Source organism: Moschus berezovskii, chromosome 26 (assembly GCF_049115385.1).
Source record: "Moschus berezovskii isolate FMDL1 chromosome 26, NW_MosBer_1.0, whole genome shotgun sequence".
In the NCBI taxonomy this organism is placed as follows: domain Eukaryota; kingdom Metazoa; phylum Chordata; class Mammalia; order Artiodactyla; family Moschidae; genus Moschus; species Moschus berezovskii.
Genome location: NC_142485.1, coordinates 13326570 through 13350994, shown reverse-complemented (window position 1 = coordinate 13350994; position 24425 = coordinate 13326570).

Below are 24425 nucleotides of genomic sequence, written 5' to 3'. Positions count from 1 at the left end.
CACCAGCTCAGATCTTCCTGTGCTCATCCTTCTCCAGGAACTTGTTCTAGGACAGTTGACATTACAGTCACCAGCCAGCTTCATGTGAGAACAATCCAAAGGGTCTCCCCTTTTACTTCTTGCCAAGAGGCTCAATTGTTGCTGAGGCTTGAAATGTCAAGGGACTAAGAGTTTACCATATACTCCCTGGAAGTATCAGTTCAGTTCAGTTCAGTTCAGTCGCTCAGTCGTGTCCGACTCTCCGCGACCCCATGAATCACAGCACGCCAGGCCTCCCTGTCCATCACCAACTCCCGCAGTTCACTCAAACTCATGTCCACAGAGTCGGTGATGCCATCCAGCCATCTCATTCTCCGTCGTCCCCTTCTCCTCCCGCCCCCAACCTTTCCCAGCATCAGAGTCTTTTCCAGTGAGTCAACTCGTCGCATGAGGTGGCCAAAGTATTGCAGTTTCAGCTTTAGCATCAGTCCCTCCAATGAACATCCAGGATTGATCTCCTCTAGAATGGACTGGTTAGATCTCCTTGCAGTATAAGGGACTCTCAAGAGTCTTCTCCAACACCACAGTTCAAAAGCATCGATTCTTCGGCGGTCAGCCTTCTTCACAGTCCAACTCTCACATCCATACATGACCACGGGAAAAACCATTGCCTTGACTAGACGGACCTTGGTTGGCAAAGTAATGTCTCTGCTTTTTAATATACTATCAAGGTTGGTCATAACTTTCCTTCCAAGGAGCAAGCGTCTTTTAATTTCATGGCTTCAATCAGCATCTGCAGTGATTTTGGAGCCCAAAAAAACAAAGTCTGACACTGTTTCCACTGTTTTTCCATCTATTTCCCATGAAGTGATGGGACCAGATGCCTAGGTGAATTAAAACACCAAGGGGCCAACCTTTACCCAAAGAGATAAACACTCTTTGCGACCCCATGGACTGTAGCCTGCCAGGCTCCTCTGTCCATGAAATCCATCAGGCCAGACTACTGGAGTGGGTAGCCATTCCCTTCTCCCAGAATCTTCCCAGCCCAGGGATCGAACTAGGTCTCCCTCATTGCAGGCAAATTCTTTACCAACTGAGCCACCAGGGAAACCCAAGAGAGGTAAAGAAGAGCGTATATATCAGCCTTTTCCTGCACAAAGCAGACTCTCCTGAGAAACAGAGTTCGTACAACCTCTAAGCAAAAGATCCCACTGGAATTCAATGACTGGATGATCTTGATACTAAGCAGAGGTCAGCTTGACATTATACCTTCACTTTGTTTTCCTTCCTGACCTTAATCTCCTAAATTCTCACTCCTCCTCCCCTGGATTGAGTCTCCTGATGAAGCAATAGAAAGACCTTTGCCTCAGATCCTGCTTTTTGAAGAACCCAAGTGGACCAATTGATCTAAATCTCTGCAAATGTATTAATCAAAATGCTTTCAGTTACAAGCAGGAAAAAGCACAACTGAAAATATCTTAGGACATTTATAATCTTACACACTAAGAAGAGTGGGCTTCAGTCATGTGTCATCCAGGTATGAAAATACTGTGGGTTCTGCTTACTTTTACCTCTTGGCTTCCTTTTTACAGATAGTCTCAGAGGCACATTTCTCCAACTTAAAATTCTCAGCAGATAAAGGGATTTCTTTTTTGAAAGTCTGTATATTCATCCAGAGAGGCATGTATATTCATCCTGGGGCAGGTACTATCCCTGGAAATAGCAACTTTTGGTAGGATATCAACCCTATAATTATCATTCTCTCCAGGAAGTTGTGAAATGAGCCAGGGAAAGTCCTGTAAAGGAAATATGGATGCAGAAGAGGCAAAAGCAAGTGATTACATGGAAAAGTTGTCTTCACAATTAGGGGGTTCAGGTTGCACCCATAGATCATAAACTTTCTGTTTTCCAAGATTCTAGAGCTGAAGATAAGCAATTATTTCCCAACCCACACATTTTTTTCCTAAACACCATCTTTTTATTCCTTTTACTATATGAGGCATGCTAAAATCTTCTAGTCAAATTGTGGTCCACAGATCAGCACCATGGGCATCACCTGGGAGCTTGTTAGAAATGCCCAATCTCAGACCTCCTGTCAGGCTCACTTAATCCAAATCTGCATTTTAACAAGGTCCCCCATTGATTTGTATGCACAGTAATATTTGAGAAACACTGTCCAAATGTCCTGTGTGAAGACAGACTGAATCCCTGACATATAAGATGGGAAAGGAGCCATTAGGTCTGACAAGGTTTAAGGTGGGAATGATAATTTTGTCTTTGGGATAAGATACTGTCATATTTTTTTAATTAATCCCAAAGCTGATGGTCAAATAAGTTATTCATTTCTTAGAAGAGCATCTGGCATTTTCCAAAGAAGGATTTATTTACACAACCAAGATTATAAATCCCACACCTACACTCTTTCACAGGCATCATGTGGTAGCATGATTTTTCTAAAGGTGCAAAATGTAAAACCAGATTCTACAGAGGAAAACTACGGTTGCTCATTGTGTTGACCAGTAGGTGCTGACTGGAATGGTGGCACAGTGGCAAACTATCTGCCTGCCAGTGCAGAAGACACAGGAGACAGGTGTTCCATCTCTCGGTTGGAAAGATCCCCTGGAGCGGGAAATGGCAAGTCACTCCAACATTCTTGCCTGGGAAATTCCAAGGACAGAGGAACCTGGCAGGCTAGAGTCCATGGAGCCACAAAGAGTCAGACACGACCGAGCCACTGAGCATAGCACAGCACACCATGCAAGCTGGCCAAGAGATTTGCTGGAAACGTTATGTCCATACAGTTTGGAAGTTATAGAGAGGCGTGTGTTGAAGCCCCACCTGTAAGTCTAGTAATGTGTTCTTTGTGGAAATACTGTTTTCACAAAACTGTGTTCATGGCAACAGAATCAAAGTCCACAGAAGAACTACCACCTTTAGCAAGGAAATATTATCCTTCTCTTTGATGTCAGAGGAAAATGCACGTGGGTCAGCGATGGGTTATGTGGCTAGAGAATATAAAATGCTGAAACGTGGGTGTTAAAATTCAAAGGCAGTAAAGGGCATCCACATTTCATATGATCATCTGTCTTTATATTGTCTTTCATAGTCATCCACCATCTCTGAATATAGCTCACAGCACATCATGAGACAGAATTTCATTTCCTTTGCAGGTGAGAACTTTTTCAAGTCATTAGTTGAACATGCTCGTGCCTGGGGTTTACGAGAACACTGTGAGAAATCAGAGCCAATCATATAGCTGTTGCAGTGGGTTGACTGGTGACCCCCCATTTCTGCCCCACCCCACCCCCAAAAGATAGGTCTATCTGGAACCTATGAATGATATCTTATTTAGAAAAAAGGATCTTTGCAGATACAATTAAGTAATTAACTTAAGGATCTTCAGATGAGATCATTTTGGCTTAGAGCAGATCCTAAGTCCAGTGACCTTCAGTTCAGTTCAGTTCAGTCGCTCAGTCGTGTCTGACTCTTTGCGACCCCATGAATCATAGCACGCCAGGCCTCCCTGTCCATCACCAACTCCCAGAGTTCACCCAAACTCATGTCTATCGAGTTGGTGATGCCATCCAGCCATCTCATTCTCTGTCGTCCCCTTCTCCTCCTGCCCACAATCCTTCCCAGCATCAGAGTCTTTTCCAGTGAGTCAACTCGTCACATGAGGTGGCCAAAGTATTGGAGTTTCAGCTTTAGCATCAGTCCTTCCAATGAACACCAAGGATTGATCTCCTTTAGAATGGACTGGTTGGATCTCCTCGCAGTCCAAGGGACTCTCAAGAGTCTTCTCCAGCACCACAGTTCAAAAGCATCAATTCTTCGGCCATCAGCTTTCTTCACAGTCCAACTCTCACATTCATACATTACACTGGAAAAACCATAGCCTTGTCTAGACGGACCTTTGTTGGCAAAGTAATGTCTCTGCTTTTTAATATGCTGTCTAGGTTGGTCATAACTTTCCTTCCAAGGAGTAAGCGTCTTTTAATTTCATGGCTGCAATCAGCATCCGCAGTGATTTTGGAGCCCCAAAAATAAAGTCTGACACTGTTTCCACTGTTTTTCCATCTATTTCCCATGAAGTGATGGGACCAGATGCCATGATCTTTGTTTTCTGAATGTTGAGCTTCAAGTCAACCTTTTCACTCTCCTCTTTCACTTTCATCAAGAGGCTTTTCAGTTCCTCTTCACTTTCTGCCATAAGGGTGGTGTCATCTGCATATCTGAGGTTATTGATATTTCTCCCAGCAATCTTGATTCCAGCATTTGCTTCTTCCAGCCCAGTGTTCCTCATGATGTACTCTGTATATAAGTTAAATAAGCAGGGTGACAATATACAACCTTGCCGTACTCCTTTTCCTATTTGGAACCAGTCTGTTGTTCCATGTACAGTTCTGACTGTTGCTTCCTGACCTGCCTACAGGTTTCTCAAGAGGAAGGTCAGGTGGTCTGGTATTCCCATCTCTTTCAGAATGTTCCACAGTTTATTGTGATCCACACAGTCAAAGGCTTTGGCATAGTCAATGAAGCAGAAATAGATGTTTTTCTGGAACTCTCTTGCTTTCTCCATGATCCAGTGGATGTTGGCAATTTGATCTCTGGTGCCTCTGCCAGTGACCTTACAGGAGAAAAAAAGAAAACACAAACAATGGAGAAGAAATGCAAGTGAAGATGGATGCATGTTGAAAATATGCTGCCACAGCCAAGAAACGCCAGCAGCCTCCACAAGCTGGAAAACACAGCTTCGGATTCTCTCCCAGAACATCCAGAGGGAGAACCTTCCTGCCAGTGTTCAATTTCAGGCTTTTAGCCTCCAGAAATGTGAGAATAAATTTCTCTTGTCTTAAGCCACCCAGTTTGTGGTAGTTTATTATGACAGTCCTAGGAAACAGACACCCTCTCTTCAGGTACTCTGTCTTTCTTCCAACTTTTCTTCTAATTTTATAAAATAGGTTTTTATAGATGTGCTTTGAATATATCAGCTGCAAGCCACCCAATGTTTTCTTTGCCTGGTGATGTAGATGGGGAGGCTTGTTGCTGGGAAGAGATGCTAATGAGTGGCCATATATAAAGCATGGAGTTTGAATAATTTTTCCAGGATACATGATACTCCATCCATAGGCAGTCTATAAGTTCCCTTGTGACCAAGGCATGGGCAATAGAGGGGTCGAAGGTAGCTATAGAATTAGGTATATATAGCATTAAACTAGGCTCAGAGCTTTATTTTCACCCTGATCCATTTCAGAGTGAATCAGCCAGAGATCACAATTTTTATTTTAGTCAGTTGGTGTTAAATCCCTGTCAGGCTTATTCCTAGAAGTGCATCAGGGTACAAATAATTCATTTTGTGCTTCGGAGTAAAGAGAGACTGAGTCTGGCAGAGGACAAGTAAGTGGGAAGCTGTTATGAATTGAGGAGAAAACTACAGATGTGGTTATTCTCAGGAAAATAACTGACAGTCAAGCCAAGTTCAAGACAGGGAGGCACTCAAAAAACTCAGTCTAGTTCTGGACTTGGCATTTGGGGCAGTTACTGCCGGTATGGAGATTGTTAGGATGTGCAGATACATATCCCAATTGTTCTGATAGTTTGTTTCAACTGTTGTGATGGAAACGGGGGCGGGGGGGTGTTACCCTTCTCTATTTCCTCTCATGCCTGCTAAGGGGCATTCCCTTTGCTTACCCTTGAAATATAGACACCAGATTGCAAAACCAGAATCAGATCCCAGTTAGCTCCATGAGAACCGTGATCATTTGCTTAAGAACCTGTAAGCCCCAACGGAAGTCAGTGAAGCCCTCAGCAACAAGATGCAGAAGGGACACTTCACTGGGAGGCCCCAGGAGAGACAGCAATCCACCGTTACACATCAGATCCTGCGCTGACTCCAGCCTTAAGTCTGTGACGGCCTCGGATCTGTGTGTCTTTGAAATAAAGGCCATTGATGTACCCTTGAATGTGAAACAGAAGACAGCGCATCAGGAAAATGCCTGTGTGTCCGCATGTGAAGACAAGTGAGAGGGAGCCAGGGGAGACTGAGGACCAGTGACCTCAGACTGAACTTGGGTGAAAGAAATCTCCCAACAGAGGATGCTGTAAACCCATTGGGAAGAGTTCTCCAGGGTTCAGTCCCCAAAAGGGAAATTCTCACTTGATTTTATAACTGTTGGCAGTTAGAAGAACTGTGGAGGGTTGAACAGTGGCCTTTCAGAAGATACCCACATCAAATTCCAGGAACCTGTAATGATATCTTATATAGGGCACATGATGTGATTGTGTTATAGATCTGGAGAGGATGAGCTCTTTGGATTATCTCTGTGTATGTAAGCCTGTGTGCTCAGTTATATCCAACTCTTTGTGACCCCATGGGCTGTACCCTGCCAGGCTCCTCTGTCCATGGGATTTTCCCAGGCAAGAATACTGGAGTGGATTGCCATTTCCTCTTCCAGGTGATCTTCCTGACCCAGAGACTGAATCTGTGTCTCCAGCATCTCCTGCATCAGCACACGGATCCTTTACCACTGAGCTACCTGGGGAACCTCAGTTTAGTTCAGTCACTCAGTCATGTCCAACTCTTTGCGATCCCATGGACTGTAGCATGCCAGGCCTCCCTGTCCATCACCAGCTCCCAGAGTTTAATCAAACTCATGTCCATAGAGTCAGTGATGCCATCCAGCATCTCATCCTCTGTCATCCCCTTCTCCTCCCACCTTCAATCTTTCCCAGCATCAGGGTCTTTTCCAATGAGTCAGCTCTTTACATCAGGTGGCCAAAATACTGGAGTTTCAGCTTCAACATCAGTCCTTCCAATGAATATTCAGGACTGATCTCCTTTAGGATAGACTGGTTGGATCTCCTTGCAGTCCAAGGGACTCTCAGGAGTCTTCTCCAACACCACAGTTCAAAAGCATCAATTCTTCTGTGATCAGCTTTCTTTATAGTCCAACTCTCACATCCATATACAACTACTGGAAAAGCCATAGCCTTGACTAGATGGACCTTTGTTGTCAAAGTAATGTCTCTGCTTTTTAATATGCTGTCTAGGTTGGTCATAACTTTCCTTCCAAGGAGTAAGTGTCTTTTAATTTCATGGCTTCAGTCACCATCTGCAGTGATTTTGGGGCCTGGAAAAATAAAGTCTGTTTCCACTGTTTCCCCATCTATTTGCCATGAAATGATGGGACCTGCTGGGTCCTAAACGCAATAATATGTGTCTTCATAAGAGAGAGACGGGAGGAATTTTCAGGGAGGCAGAGAATAAGGCAAACATAAAGATGGAGAGACGTGGCCACAAGCCCAAGAACCCCAGTAGCCACCGGAACCTGGAAGAGGCAAGAGAGGAATCTTCCCTAAAGCCACTGGAGGGAACACAACTCTGTCACCATCTTGCTTTCAGACTTCTGGCCTCCAGAACTGTGAAAGAATGCTTTTTTTTTTTTTTTTTGGTTTTAAGCTGACCAGTTTGTGTCATTTGTGATGGCTGCCCTAGGAAACTAAAACAAAAACTAAAATCCAAAACTAAAATCCACTAAATTCAAATCCAATTGACTGCCCTTCCATTCATACCCTGAGGAACAGATATTTGTCTAAAGCATTTTAGATTAAGTAATAATAACATCCTAGGCTTTGAAGAATCATTTATCAAGAGCTAATATATTTTTAGGTTTCACCAACATAATTTTCCTCCCAAGAACTATAAGTCTAGGTTTCTATTAGAAAGAAAAATGTTGAAGGTAATGGATTTTTGATCCTGACTTGGGTATGGTATTTACACAAGGTATTAAGTTCTGTATTATTTACTGTCATTTCAAACACAGAGACAAATGTCAGAAGAGGAGACAGAGACCAATATGAATTCCGTATGAAGAAAAAAAGTGACAGAGAAAGAATGAGAGAGAAAGAAAATGGCACTCATGTATCAAGGAATAGAGTTTAGATCTGTGCTCGGTGCCTTATGAAGCTTGTGAACTGTAAATAACAACTTCATCATTCCCACCCAGGAAATACAGTTCTCCTGGGGGAAGTACTGAGGGGCAGCAACAGCCATTAGTGTAGGATCAGCTATGATTTACCTTTGATATTACCAACATAGCAATCTGCACTAAGCAAGAGGCTTCTTTTCCAATAGCCCCAAAGGATGTTCAGAGGTCAAAACTGGAGTTTTCTAAGATCAAAGTTGTTGGAGGAAAAAGTTCGACAAAAGCAGTAAAGTTCTTCATACCTCTACAGATTTCAAGAATAAATCAAACTTTACATTCCATGATAGGAGTAATTTGAAAATCACCATCTTTTGTCTCAGATTGATTTAAACAAACTGCCTCCATTGCCCTGGAAGCTTCCTCAAATTGTTCAGTGGGACCAAATATATAATAGGCTGGAAGCCATGTTGGGCTGTTATGTGCAAGACAGAACTTGAGCTATCTATTCGTAATGATAAGACAGCCACAACCATATGCATGGGCTCCTGTTTATAAACAGTAGGTGTGAAGCCATGTTCCTAAAAAGGAATCAAAAGTAGGTTGAAAATAATATAGCACTCCTTGGCTTTCTGTTTTTCAATTTGTATTGAAATATAGTTGATTTACAGTGTGGTATTAGTGATTCAGTTATTGTTCTATTGTTCAGTCGCTCAATCACATTCAACTCTTTGTGATCCCATAAACTGCAGCATGCCAGGTTCCCTGCCCTTCACTAGACCCTGGAGTTTGCTCAGATTCATGTCCATTGAGTCCGTGATGCCATCCATCCATCTCATCCTGTCACCTTCTCCTCCTGCCCTAAATCTTCCCCAGCGTCAGAGTCTTTTCCAATATATATATATACCCATTGTAAGTTATTATAAGTTTTATAAGTTATTATAAGATATTGAGTATAGTTCCCTGTGTTACATAGTAGGTCCTTGTTGATTATCTATCTTATATATGAAAAATCAAAGTGTTAGTTGCTCAGTTGTGTCTGACTCTTTGCAACCCCATGGACTATAGCCCGCCAGGCTCCTCTGTCCATGGGATTCTCCAGGCAAGAATACTGGAGTGGGTTGTCATTGCCTTCTCCAGAGGATCTTCCTGATCCAGAATGAACCCAGGTCTCCTGCATCGCAGGCAGATTCTCTACTATCTCTATATGAGCCACCATATAGTAGTGTTTATATTTCAATCCCAAACTTCTAACTTATCCCTCCTTGCCTTTCCCCTTCAGCAGCCATAAGTTTATTTTCTATACCTATGAGTCTGTTTCTGTTTTGTAAATAAGGTCAGTTGTATCAATATTTTAGATTCCACTAAATATATAAGTGAGATCATATGATATTTGTTTTTCTCTGTCTGGCTCACTTCACTTAGTATGATAATCTCTAGGTCTATCCATGTTGCTACAAATGGCATTATTTCATTATTTTCATGGCTAAGTAATACACACACACACACACACACACATATCATCTTTATCCATTCATCTATTGATGGAAATTTAGGTTTCTGGCTTTCTTTTAAGCCAATCTTTGATCCAGATTTTCTGGAAATCTGTGTTTATGTGGGTTAACAATGAGAGTGCTAAAAATAAGTAAGAATGTATTATCTCAGCCTACTGATAATGATAATAAATAGTATCTCTATTAAGTGACTTTGGGGACTAATGTATATTTAGTTTTTACTCTGTCTACAAGTTTGAGCTTCTGTCTATTCATAATCTGGAGAAATTCACATAACTGGTGTGAAGAACGTACTTGATATGTCACCCATTGGCTATTTTTTAAAATATATATATATTATGACCTTAACTATCAAAAAAGTCTGGTGAATCAACTGTTAGTATCCCTGTTTTACATATGAGTGATCTAAATTTCAACATGTAATTTGGAAATTTTAAGTGAGAGAACCAAGGTTTACAATCTAGAAATGCATACCTAATCAATAGTTTATACCAAATGGCTTCTATCATCCATTTAAACTTTGAAAACATATTTTTAAGACCAGGTGAGAACAAACATCAAAATGGTTCTAACCATACAACAGTGAAAGAGTGAAATACGGATGAATATGTTGAAAATACTGAATAGGAGGTCTTGCACACCCATGCTATTACTCTTTAAAACACCCGTAAGTCCTCTGTGAAGACAGATATAGTTGTTACCCTGACGTTAACATTCTGTGTTTGGTTGTAATATATTTTCTAATTGTCCCTTCCCCTTCCTGTAAGAGGATATCAGATTCCCTCCAATTGTCACAAAACTTGTAATATCGGTCTGTGTTAGAAATGTAATTCCCCACTCTATGGACTTTCTGTAACCAATGACATTTGAGCAGAAGTTTTAAGGGTGATATCTTACCAGCAATACTCTTACTCTTTCCCTTGTCAGGAAAGGGATGGTTCAGATAGGAACTTCTGCCTCCTCCTAGATCTTGAAGTGAGAAGGCGTATGGAGCCTAATTAGAGATGACTACAGATAACAGCATAAAAACTTAGTGAGAGATAAACTACCATTGTTGTAAATGGGTGAGATTTTAGAAGGCTTGTTTGTTGCTGCAGCTTACCTTAGCTCAAGCTGACTATTACATCCAAGCATTGTTCTGCTTTTAAAAAAATGAATTCCCAAGCTTTCATATGATTCTCAATCTTAAATTCTATACTGCAATAAGCTAGCAACTAAATGCGAAGGTTGAAAAAAGTCATTTTTATGGCTTGAAAATAAAATTTCTTTGAATATTTACCTCCAATATACTCTTTCTCAAGGAAGTCACTGGAAAATATATTCCATTAAGCAAATGCCCATAAAAGGAAGAACATGTGGGATCCAGGAAAATGGGAAATCCAGTTGAAAGAGAAGCAGACAAAACAACTAGCATAATAACACAGAGAAATGTCAAGATGACAATTGCATATCAATTACATATGGGCATGTAAGAAAACTCCAGGAGAGATTTCTTCAAAAATATGAAATTGATAGGATACCTAAAGGGTTGAACATGTATAGAGCTTTACTACTAGAGGAGAGGCTCAGGATCATTTTTAATTAAAAAGAAAGGAAGCTAAGAAAAGGGTGGGAAAAGATAATTATTAACTCTAGGAAAGGAAAACATGGTATGAAGGAAAAGAAAATAAATCATGGTTCAGCTATAGAGAATGTTTACCCAGTCATAATACAAACACTGAATACTGTACCCAGAATTATAATACAAGTGTATTGGGAAAATGTGTGACCTGGAAGGTTATTATGTATTTATGTTCTTGGGGTGAGGGGGTGGTAAAAGAGAGCTAATCTTTCACAGACGGGAGTTAATTGATAATATCTATAACCAAAAAATTAAGCAGGAATATATATATGTTTTCTAGAGATGTGTAAGTAAATTCAGAGAACATCAGTTGAAGAGTTGAAAGTTGCTGCTTTAGGGGGATTGACAAAAGGGGAAGGCAGAATACAGTTTTCTGTGACAAACCTTGTAGAAAGAAACTTGGTTGAATCCTTGAAATGCACACATGTATAATTTGATGTAAAATAAACACTATTTAAATAAATATCCATTTTCAAGTGAGAGGGGTATGATTTAGAAGTTGGTATCAGGCAGTTCAGGAAAAAGCAGAAATGTTCCCCTACCTAGTTGTATTTTTCTAAGTTAAAAATCACATTTTCAGACCTGCAAGTTACTTGCTAATTTCTGCCTTTCATTTGATCTTAAGCCTCAGTGTTAAGTTTCTGGAAGTTTTCTTCCTTAGATTTTTCAGAGAAGAGCAAAAAAATGTCTATGCTGAAAAGCCAAAACCCAAAGCAGAAGCAAGTAAACAGAAAAATCTCACAAATCAGACTGAAAATACAGCATCTATTAGCCTCCTGAGGCTCTGTATCAAAACACAGGATCTCAGAACCTGATCGGATTTGGAAATCCAGAACGCCTGCTGTTTCTTCTCTTTCTTTAGTTTCTTTTTTCTCGTTGCTTCTAGTGTGCTGCCAACCAGCAGGGGCTGGGAAGGTGGTAAGTCCCTCCTGCCCAGATATTCACTCCATTGCTGGGTGCATACTGAATGACCAATTAAAAATCAGCATTCTCGGAATTAATTCTGACTCCTGGGAGCAGGGTTCCCTCTGGAGTTGGCATGAGTGTATTTGAATGTGCAAGGGAGCTTGCTGAAAGGCAGCTGACAGGATTTGCATCAGACCTTTGTGTGTCTATGCCTGTATCAACCTTTTGATAAAATACCTCTTTGAAAAGCCAGTCCTCGGTTACCAAGTCTTGCAAATCCCCCAGAGAAAGATTATCACTTAGATAAGCAGCAGTATGTTAAATGACTCCATCTGCAAATGGATTAACACACACACACACACATATATACACACATCAACCAGAACAAATCCACATAGAATAAGAAAACTTCACATCTTCTTCCAGTGACTTATAGGGTTGTCTTAAAACAAGGTTCTTCAAAAAAGACATAGTGGAAGAGATCGGGATTAAGAAATCCTTGCTCAGTCACCCTTATGAAAAGTCTGTAGACTGAAATGGAAAATCTATATTATAATCTCCCTTATGAAAATGGCTCCCTCTTTAAAGTAAGTGTTCTATTATTCCTCTTTAATTTCTAGCACTTCTTCTCTTAGAGAACATCTGACATGAAAAACTCCTGCAATTAGATTTCACAGAAACCTGAGATAATAAGTTTCGAGCTGGTAGGAAGCTCTGGGATAATTTAAAACATAAGGGATGAACCTCTGCAATGAAGAGATGATAAGGCAGAAGCTCTAAGAAGGCAGGTTCGTGTGGCTGGTTAGTTAGGGCTTCCTGATTTCTAGTCTACTCATGTGGCTGATAACGTAAAAAATGTTCAGGATGAAAGGCCATTTGATGGTGTTGGACTGTGACTCTCAAACCTGCAAACCTTGTGGTTGCCCAGATGTGAGATGAATAAAAAGCCTGGAAACTGACAGAAACGGGAGAATCTTACACATCTGGAGCAAAAGGCCACCGTGTACAGGAGATGGCAGACAGGACATGGCAGCATTCTTCTCCACTTGGGGGGGAAAGCTGGCTACTATTTACATGGGAATTGACATCAGGGTGCCTCATCAGTTACCAGGGAAACCAGCAGCTGGGGCAGGGAGCAAGCATGTAGTTAGTTACTAATTATGCCCTAAAATTAAGAGGAAGCAGGGACTGGCCTAGCAGGGCAGAAATAGGGTGAATGCCAGGAAGCAGAATGACCTCCAGTTCTCAGAGAGCAATTTTTTTTTTTTAATCTGGAGTACAGTAATATTTATAAATAAAGAGAGGATTAGGTGTAAAGAATCGATGCTTTTGGATTGTGCTGTTGAAGACTCTTGAGAATCCCTTGGACTACAACGAGATCAAACCAGTGGATCCTAAAGGAAATCACCCCTGAATATTCATTGGAAGGACTGATGCTGAAGCTGAAGCTCCAATACTTTAGCCCCCTGGTTCAAAGAGCCGACTCATTGAAAAGACCCTGATGCTGGGAAAGACTGAAGGCAAAAGGAGAATAGGGCAACAGAGGATGAGATGGTTGGATGGCGTCACTGACTCAATGGACATGAATTTGAGCAAACCCTGGACATAAGGGAGGACAGGCGAACCTGGTGTGCTGCAGTCCATGGGGCTGCAAAGACTTGGGCATGACTTAGTGACTGAACAACAAAGGTGTAAACAATCTGCAGACTCTGCCCAAAGAGAGCGCCAAGCTTATGCCCACGTTTGCCTTATTTTGAAAAGCACTACTTACAGGACCTTTGTTGACTGTTCTTTGAAGCTAGCAAGAAAACAGGTGAGGGGAAAATTTGAACACATAACCTGAATTGAATCGTGGATCCGCTGACACACATCCAACACTTCTTAGGTAACTTCCCAGTAGCGAAACTTCAAAGAAATATAAAGGAAGCTTATTCCTAGAGACCATTTTCCTGGCTTTCAAGGCCTGTTTTCCAACGATTTTCCTCTTTTCCTCACCCATCTTATTAAGTGAAATATGATGAAAGTTTCAGTTCAGTTCAGTTCAGTTCAGTCGCTCAGTCGTGTCCGGCTCTCCGCGACCCCATGAATCACAGCATACCAGGCCTCCCTGTCCATCACCAACTCCCGGAGTTCACTCAAACTCATGTCCACAGAGTTTAGGAATTTTAAATCCACATGTATCTTTACAACTGAGCAAAATAATCTTGGAGCATGGATTGTGTTCTGGGTAGGGAGGATACATATTCACATTCAACAGTTATGCATTAAACCTATATGAGTCACCAAACAATCTCTCCCCATCCTTTTCTGTTTGACTCCATTTTCTAATCTCAAATTCATCTCATAGCCCCTTTCTTGGCAAATTACTACAGTGCATTCACTTCTGAGGAACCTCAGTAATTATAGTATGTATATTTCCAGAGAGTATAACCCCAATGAGTGCACTGAGAAAATCAGCTGGATCCAGGCAGAGGCCACCTCGGATGATTCTCCTGTGGCTGGAACTAGTTTCATGAGCTGCCAATGTCCAGAGCTATTTATAAGAACATAATGGAGGAAGTATCATCTCAAAACCACACTAGCCAGGAAACAAATTCTAGGAAAACCAGCTTTGTTGAGACAGGATAAAAATGAAAAAAAAGAAAGAAAGAAAGCATCTAATAGGTTTGCTTCTCTTTTGTGCCAGCTGGTCTCCCTGGAGAATCCCCTGTGCCAACATAGTCTGCAGGTATGTTCCCTAGGCTTCTCTTACTGGGTTAGTAAAAAACGAAAGCCTGGGCACCACTGCCAGTGCTTGCCACCCATTTATCAACACAGCGTCCTATGAACAAAGAGGGTATGAGCTATGAAGGTCATCTTCAACCTTTGCCCAGAGGGAGGATGAGATTGCACTCCTATTCTGGTTGGAAGTCTCTTCCTCTCTCGGTTCCTTTGTACCTTGGAGACCCGCAGTCCTTCTGGCTTGGAGTCACTCACCACTCATCCACTTTAGACAAAAATCTATTGTTTATACTAACCATCAAGCCCAGTGACTTTTGGAGTTTGCAAATGCTTACCTGAATTAGGTTTATTTGTCTTGGGACACAACTCTGCTTCCTTCACTCCACTGAGCCTTCAATTCAGGGTCAGTGCATTCTGCCAAGAGATGAAACACACACGGCTCCTGGAAGGTGATCCCATGCTCCTGTACCCTTGTTCTTTAGCAGTGTATTTATTACGTGTCCCCTCAGGAGGAGCACTGGGTCCCATCAATGATCACAAACCCCTCCAGTCACACTGGAGTTGTAGTTACACGTCCTCGTCACCGGGTCATTATGTCTTCTAAAAATAGTATAATCATTAACATCTCCCCAAGCTAATTACAGTTCAGTTCCCAGGTAATCTATTACGTTGGACACAAACTCAAACCCAAAGTGATTTCTATGGTAGACTTAGGTCAAGGCCCTCATCTCAATGTCCTTTTCTCCTCCTTTTAACATGACAGGTGACACTTTTCCATGTGCTTATTCTCTCAGTCGTGTCTGATTCTTTGCCACCCCATAGACAGTAGCGCGCCAGGCTCCTTTGTCCACGGGATTCTCCAGGCAAGAATACTGGAGTGGGTTGCCATGCCTTCCTCCAGGTAGTCTTCCCACCTAGGGATCGAACCCAGGTCTTCCTCTTTCAGGCAGCTTCTTTACTGTCTGAGCCACCCCCATTCACGTTTATTTAAAAAATGGTAGTTCTCTGTGAGAGGTAGATAGATATGTAAACCGAAGTCCATGCATCCTCTCTTACCGAATCACAACCCTTTGCCTAATCTTATATCTTGGTCACTCACTTCGCTGCTTCCTTGGACAGTTAATGACAGAGGCGGATAGGCAAGGTGCTTTTAATAAGTCAGGAATAGGCTTTATTTAAACCTCTGATCCATGCCTTTGCATCTTGGGGTCTTTTGAATAAAAATAGGTAGCCTAATTTGCACACTCTTTGAATGCTTTCTCTCTGTGTGTCTCAGCTCTTCCTTGTCATTCTGCTGAACGTGCACCTTGGGAAGAATTCAAGGCTTCCTTGGCATGATTTTGATGAATAGGAACCTATGAGGCTTAATAAGAGGCACCAAAACAGACAGGCACCTAAGGGAGAAGCAGGTCTGTGTTGATGGATGTCTTTCCCAGGGGACTTGGGGCACTGCTGAGATGCAGTGTTTTTTCAGCAAGTGGTAAAATGGAAAGATAATTCAAGGCAGCACATGCAAGGCAGAATGTGCAGTGTATATTCCCCAGCAGAAAGAATCAGATAAGCAGCTGCTTCACAGGGTGCCGAGGGGACAAACAGCAGAGAAGAAATGAAGCAGCCCAGAAAAGTCTGCATGGACTGGAAACACAAAAATCACCCTCATTGAGTCAAGTGATGGTTCAAAGCGAGCTTATCTACGCGTTCATTATTGTACTAAACTAGGGGGGGTTTCTGTTTATTCTGTTTAAAAAAAAAAATCAGAGCTTTTGTAATCTTTATGATCAGAGAAAGCAAAAGCTGCAAGATACTATAATAACTTTTTTTAAAAATAATTTTATTTATTTATTTTTCATTTATTTTTGGCTGTGCTGAGTCTTCATTGCTGGGCAGGCTTTTTTCTCTAGTTGCAGTGAGCAGGGGCTATTCTCTCCTTAAAGGAGGATAAAATTTAAATGCAGGAAGCATTCAATCAAAAGCTATAATTATGTCAAGCAGAGTTAGAACCCATAGGCATCAACTTTATTTTCCTGAGTTCAAGAACTTTGATAATAGTAAGCTAAAAGAGAGTTTTAGGAAGATAGAGCCAAAGGAAGATTATTGAAGGTGTTGCTTTTTTTTTTTTTTTTTTGGTATTATTTGTTTCTTGGGAGATTGACCATATTCATAAACAGAGAGAATTGGCCTGGGAAGGAAGGGGAGATGGAACATACAGGGGAGAGATCACAATGGACACAGCCAAGTCTGGGAAGTTTTGAGAAGGAACCAACTCCCAGACATGATGAAAGGGGCCATCAGGCTTGTAGAGAAGCAGGGGCACTCCTTAGTGAAACACAAGGGAACCCATATGAAAGGGGTCCTAACAGATGATCTAACTGTGAATACTGAGAAAAGCTGGAAGAGTTCTTCCTGATATTATTTCACCCTAGCCTTGCCTGCGTAGTTAGCTATCTGCTGAAACAAAGAATGGTAGAAATAGGAAACTTAAGAAGAAGAGAAAGAGTTTGAAAAGCCTTGTGATCAAGGGAAGAAGAATTGACCAAGAAGAAGGAAAACAGTTACTGAGTTGTGTCCTGTGGTTCTCAAACTTGGCACGTGTCAGAATCATGTAGAGTGTGTGTGTGAAAACACTTTGCTGGATCCACCCCCCAGAGATTCTATGGAGCAGTGCTAGGATTTCTAAGTGCCCCCAGCTGATACTGATGCTGACGTTCTAGGGACCACATTTTAAGAACCACTGTTATTATTTTTTTTTAAAGATGGAGTATGAAAAGAAAGTATTTAAGCCCAGAAAATTTCTCTGCAGAGTTCTTTATAAGGATGTAACTTTATTAGATTAATTTAGGGGGCAAAACTTCATGATATTTATGTTTTGTTTTATGCGTTTTCAGGATTCCGTGCCTTTGTTCAGGCTCTTTCCTTGGTTTGGAATGCCCTTTCCTCTGTAACCTGATTTTGATTCTATGCATCCTTCGTAGACCTCCTCAAATTTACCTTTCCAGGAAATAGTGTTTCCGCATCTCTCTTTGGAATTATCTAAGCTCTACTTTTTATGAGGGCTTCCCTGGTGGCTCAGACAGTAGAGAATCCGCCTGCAATGCCGAAGACTTGGGTTTGATCCCTGGGTTGGGAAGATCCCCTGGAGGAGGGCATGGCAACCCACTCCAGTATACTTGGCTGGAGAAACCCCATGAACAGAGGAGCCTGGAGGGCTACAGTCCACAGGGTCGCAAAGAGTCGGACCTGACTAACTAAGCACAGCACAGCTTTTTGTGAGTACATCGTATAATTTATGTGCATCCAAATGTTGAAATATTTTCATTGCTTGACCAGATGTCTGGATCTCCAGACCCCTAAACTGTAAGCTCCTGGAGGACAGAAACTATCCTATCTTCCCCCCTTCCTTGCAATTTTAAGCACAATGTCTGAAAGAGTTGCCCAGTATTATTCCTGAGACTGAAAAATAGGGTTGCTCTCCTAAAGGCTGCTTAAGAGACTCTGGAATATCCAGCAGCATAGGCGGGAAACATTAAATCAGAGAACATCAGAACACACTTTTGCTTTAAATGATTTGCCTTTTCCCCCTTGACAGCAGCTCTTATTAAAATAACATTAGCTAAAAATATTTCTGTGCCAAAAGTAATTATGATAATGTTTCTCTGCATTTATATAGTTCATTTTATTCTAAAAAATGCATAGTACACAAACCTCAGCTTAGGAGAAAAGAAAAGCGCTGAACTGGACTTGAACTTCTCATTCTATCACAGGGCAGCCTTTTTGTCTCATACCATATCCCGAAGCACATTAGCTCTGCTGCTGAGTAGGGCTCAAACACTGTTTGAGGGCCTCACAGAACCTACTTGGGCATGGATTCCAAAGAGAACTTTCAACTAGTCCCCCTCAAAGGATTAAATATTATTGTTCCTCACTGAATTCTCTCATCTTGAACAGGTGATTAAGATCCTAATAGGCCCATACAGTTTTTCAGTCCCTTCCAACCAATTATGGTACTGAAGAAATTGCCAAAATGGGAAAAAATAAAAAAGAAAGAGACCAATGTGAAGCTGGAGGAGAATTCTTGTAAGAATTCTGCAAGCCTTTCTCAGGGTGAAAGGGTGTATTTGTTAGGAGGCTTGTCAGAAAGCTCTTACAATTTTCACCTTAGGTGTTTGGTACCCAGGAGGACTCTTCAGCTTTCTTCCCATCAATCTTGTTTGTCTGTTTCCAGAAACCAACAGGATGCACGATGCACACTGAGGCACTCACCCACATACACACATCCTTACTTTTCATGACTCTGAAAAAAACGAAGACTAGATCTGATCTCTGTCCATAGTTCCTGGAACAGAGCTTCAAAATCCTTAGAATTTCCAGAATGCTAGGAGTATCTTCATTATTCTAATGATGACACGTGGTGGTCTCTACATAGTTTCAGGATGGAAGCTGGTCACCAGAAAGATCAACCACTTGTTTAGAGGGTTGGAACTTTGGGACAACGTTACCTCCAGGGAGGAGAGGAGAGCCATTAATAAAAACTGAGTTCAACCACACAGTCAATGATTTAATTCATCATGACTACATAATGAAATCCCAATAAAATCTCCAGACACTGAAGCTCAGTGGAGCTTCCTGACTGGTGAACATGCTGATGTGTTGGGAGGGTGACATGCCCTTGATTCCACAGGGTGAGGACATAGATGGTAACAATTCAGATTCTAATTCCAAAATGTGTTTTTTTTCTGCTCTAAGCAGTTCTGCTGCACCAGCTGTGTTAAGTGTTAGTTGCTCAGTAGTGTCTGACTCTTTGCAACCCCATGGATTCCTCTGACCATGGAATTCTCCAGGCAAGAATACTGGAATGAGAAGCCATTCCTTTCTCCAGGGTATCTTCCAGACCCAGGATCAAATCTGGGCTTCCTGCATTGCACGCAGATTTTTATTGTCTGAGCCACCAGGGAAGCCCCACGCCAGCTGTATGCTTCAATTCAACTCAATTCTGACTCTATCTAAAAATATCATCAGATTGCACAGGTTAAGGACTCAGTCCCACAAGACTTCCCTCCACTTCTGATGCTAATTGAAAGCAAATTCAGATTGTTGCCTTTGCTTCTGACCAATTGACTGTAAAGCACAGTGTTCCATGACTCCCTCCTCTGGTTTAACTTGGTAGAACAGCTCATAGAACTCAAGAAAATGTTTCAATTGCTAGATAACCAGCTTCTTATAAAAGGATCTTATCAGCTAGAAGAGTTACATGAGGCAAGGTATGTGGGAAGGGGCAGAGAACGTCCATGCTGCCTCCAGGAACGTGACTCTCACCACATCTTCACCTGTCTACCAATCCATAAAACCTTCAAGTCTCATCCTTTTATGGTTTTACGGTGACTTTATTACATCGTCAAGACCAAATTATGGACTTTGATGATTGATTCAACTTCCAGTCCCTCTCCCCTACCCACAAGTCAGGGCCGAGACTGAATATTCCTACACCCTAATCACATGGTTGGTTCTCCTGGCAACCAACCTTCATCCTTAGGTCCTTTCCAAAAGTCACGTTATTAATATAATGGAAGATACCTTTTTTGTTGTTGTTCTCATTTCAGCAGTTCTGTGGTTTTAGGGGCTCTGTGCTAGAAACAATACGAAGACCAAACATATATATATATATATATATATATATATATCTCCAGGCAAGTGTACTGGAGTGGGTTGCCATTTCCTTCTCCAGGGGATCTTCCCAACCCAGGGATCGAACCCAGGTCTCCCGCATTGGAGGCAGATGCTTTAACCTCTGAGCCACCAGGGAAGCCCACCCATATATATATGAATATTTCTATTTATTTATTTGTCTATTTATTGTCTATTTATTTGTCTGTGCTGGGTCTTAGCTGTGGCTTGTGGGATCCAGTTCTCCTACCAGGGATCAAACCTGAGCTCCCTGCATTGAGAACACAGAGTCTTAGTTACTGGACCTCCAAAGAAAGAAAGTGAAGAAAGTGAAGTCTCTCAGTCGTGTCTGACTCTTTGCAACCCCATGGACTGGACCTCCAAGGAAGTCTCGAATATATATTTCTTGTTATAAATTACAACATCACAAAAGATCTGTGTCCTGGACCCTCCCAGACCTTACCTACTATGTATCATTTATAATAAAACTGTAATAGTAAAGTATAGTGCTTTTATAAGTTCTGTGAGTCATTCTAGGGAAATGTCAAACCTGAGGTGGCTGTCAGAACCCTTGAGTTGATAGCCAGTCGATCAGAAGGACTAGGGGCCTGGGAGCTTCACTTGTGGTTGTCATCTGAAGTGAAGACAGTCTTCTGAAGGACAGAGCTCTTCACTAGTGGGTCTGCACTGACTCAGTGATTGATGTTGGAAGCGGGTTGTAGTACACCCCGGCTGGGGTTGAAAGGGAACAGTGACACAGATAGATCAGGCTGACTTCTCCCACAAGCCCCCTCTCATCTCTTCAGCAGAGGACGGAGCTGTTGCCATGACATTCTTAGGGGAACAATGCCCAGGGGGTTCTGTCCATCCATTCAGCGACACACAGCCCAGAACAGCTAGAGTTCAATGAAATCAGGATAAAGTCCAGCTTGCTATAAATCACACTGTTTATAAAATATCAGACAATTCCTGGAGAGCCTGTCTCCTACTCATTTTGCTGTAATTACAGATTCTAGAGACTCAATCATGCATTGCCAAATATTAATGAAGGTATAGAGAAATGAGCAGAAATTAGCATTTTAAACAAGCTCTTGAGTTGATTCTTAGATGCCCTAAAATTTGAAAGACCTCTCTGTGTATCTGAGAGTCTCAGCAAGGCTGCCAGGTAAAAATAGTACCCTTACTTCTGTGAAATATGGAGCCCTTGGACTGTGCAATACTGTTTTCCCTACTTGGTCTGGGTCTTGGTTTTTAACTTAGAAATATTAGCAAAGTAAATTTACTTTCAATTGTACAAAATAAAAGAAATATTTATCTGACTATCAGATCGTTTTCCATGGAACAGCAGCCTGGGTTTACTGAAGTCTGGGGCTTTGGGTTAGTCTATCATGGGTGTTTCAGTTTGTAAGAATCTTTCCATGCAGGCTTGGGTCAAGGAGCCAAATGGGTAACAGTTTAAGCTGCAACCTCAGTGAACCATAAGATATATACTTCAAAGAACCTTAAGTCACAAGATAGAATACATGCATCTCTGCATAGCTTTAGTTTAAAGCTTTGATTTTTAGAAATTTCAAATGCAGGGAAAGAGTGGTATAGAAGTGAAGTAACTAGTCATTTATGAAAAACATCTTGAAGCGGTAACATTTGATGGAGGTGAGGGGGAAGTATCTCAATTCACAGGCACTGGAAAAAGATACCAGGACAGAGATGAGACAAGAAGAAAGAGGATGGTGGAATAGGACAAAAAAAGAAAAAGGAGAGTAACTTCAGGTATTTTCACAAATGCGTCCAGGGCCAGCCTGGCTTTGGGACATAGATCCAGATGACTTGGTAAAATTAAATGAGATGAAAGGGTCTAAGAGAGAAGATTACAGGAAGCACTAGGAAAACAAACAGTCACATAGATACCCCTGCAGGATGCATCAATAAGTGGAGAAAGGTCAGCATTTCAACTCAAATGGGGGGTTAGGAGCTGGGGGCTCTATCTCAGAGATTCAAGTCCACAGCAGACTTCAGAAGAGAAATGGGCAACCAAAAAGGCTCTGTATATGATTTCAAAAAGCGTTCACTTTTCTAAAGGTCATAGTTTACTTTGATTTAGGTACACTTGTGATCTAAAAGCCAATTGTTAATCTAAAAAACTATTAAGTTGAGCAAAATAATTATGAATCCAAAGTTGGACAACAGAATATATGTGCAGATCTATCTGCAAGTCATATCCTTACAAAATGGTCCTTGTAACATGTCTGAGATTTTTATAGAATATATATATACACATATATATAATATATAAAGAGATACTAAAATTATATGCATGTGTGTATATATATACATATCTATAATGTATTAAAACATATATATACAAAATTATATACATATGTATATATATAAAGTATTATATATATTATATATATTATAATATGCTTATATATATATATAAAGCATTCTAAATTGTACTGCTTAGATAGAGACACTGACGGAGGGAACAAACACATGGAAGTCAAGGGGGAAGGGGAGTGGGATGAACTGAAAGATTGGGATTGATGTGTATCTTTATACACTGCTATGTATAAAACAGATAACTAATGAGAGCCAACTGTATAGCTCAGGAAACTACTCAGTGCCCTGTGCTGACCTAAATGGGAAGGAAATCCAAAAAAGAAGGGATATATGTATAACTGTTTCACTTCGCTATACAGGAGAAACCAACACAACATTGTAAAGCAACTATACTCCAATAAAAGTAAAGAATCAAATAAATGGTGCTGGTTACTGTAGAATACTGAGCAGGTGATATGATGCAAAATCCCAGGACGATGCATACTGGCTTCTAAAAGTTTCTGGTATAGCTCCACATGATTTGTCTACAGTTTTTCCTGCACCAGACAACTTTAAAAATACTGTAATATTTAGAGAGGTTGATGTTATGTTTTGAGACTGGGAAAAGTAGAGAAAGAAAGCTGTTTCTCAAAGATTTGAAAGATGTTTAACATAATTTAGGTATTTGAGGGGAGAGGACTCTAAAGCAAAATCAAGTTGTTGAAGATAAAACTGGTATCTAAAATATTTAACATCTGTATCTGTTCTCTTATTCCTGGTTATCAGTGCTGTAAGGGCTGACACACCTATATTGACCCTAGTTCTACCTAGAGTTTCCCATCACAAACATCCCCACACCAGGCTGCTGCTGCTAAGTCACTTCAGTTGTGTCCGACTCTGTGCGACCCCACAGACGGCAGCCCACCAGGCTCCCCCGTCCCTGGGATTCTCCAGGCAAGAACACTGGAGTGGGTTGCCATTTCCTTCTCCAATGTGTGAAAGTGAAAAGTGAAAGTGAAGTTGCTCAGTCGTGTCCGACCCCTAGCGACCCCACGGACCGCAGCCTACCAGGCTCCTCCATCCATGGGATTTTCTAGGCAATACTACTGGAGTGGCTTGCCATTGCCTTCTCCGCCACACCAGGCTAACACATTGTAATTATATATACCATCTTCTTCAGGGCATACGAAAAATACCAATGTGAAAGAAAGCTTAGACTAAATCAGATCTCAAAATAGGAGAGTTGCAGCTGGCTTAAAACTCAATATTCAGAAAACTAAGATCACGGCATCTGGTTCCATCACATCATGGGAAGTAAATGGGGTAACAATGAAAACAGACAGGCCTTGTTTTCTTGGACTCCAAAATCACTGTGGACAGTGAGTGCAGCCTTGAAATTAAAAGATGATTGCTCCTTGGAAGAAAAGCTATGACAAAATTAGACAGCATATTAAAAAACAGATATTTTCCAATGAAAATTTCTAGTCAAAGCTATCGTTTTTCCAGTAGTCATGTATGGATGTGAGAGTTGGACCATAAAGAAGACTGAGCATCAAAGAATTGATGCTTTTAAACTGTGGTGTTGGAGAAGACTCTTGAGAGTCCCTTGGATTGCAAAGAGATCAAACCAGTCAATCTTAAGGGAAATCAGCCCTGAATATTCATTGGACGGACTGATGCTAAAGCTGAAGCTCCAGTATTTTGACCACCTGATGCAAGAGCCAGCTCATTGAAAAAGACACTGATGCTGGGAAAGATAGAAGGCAGAAGGAGAAGGGGACT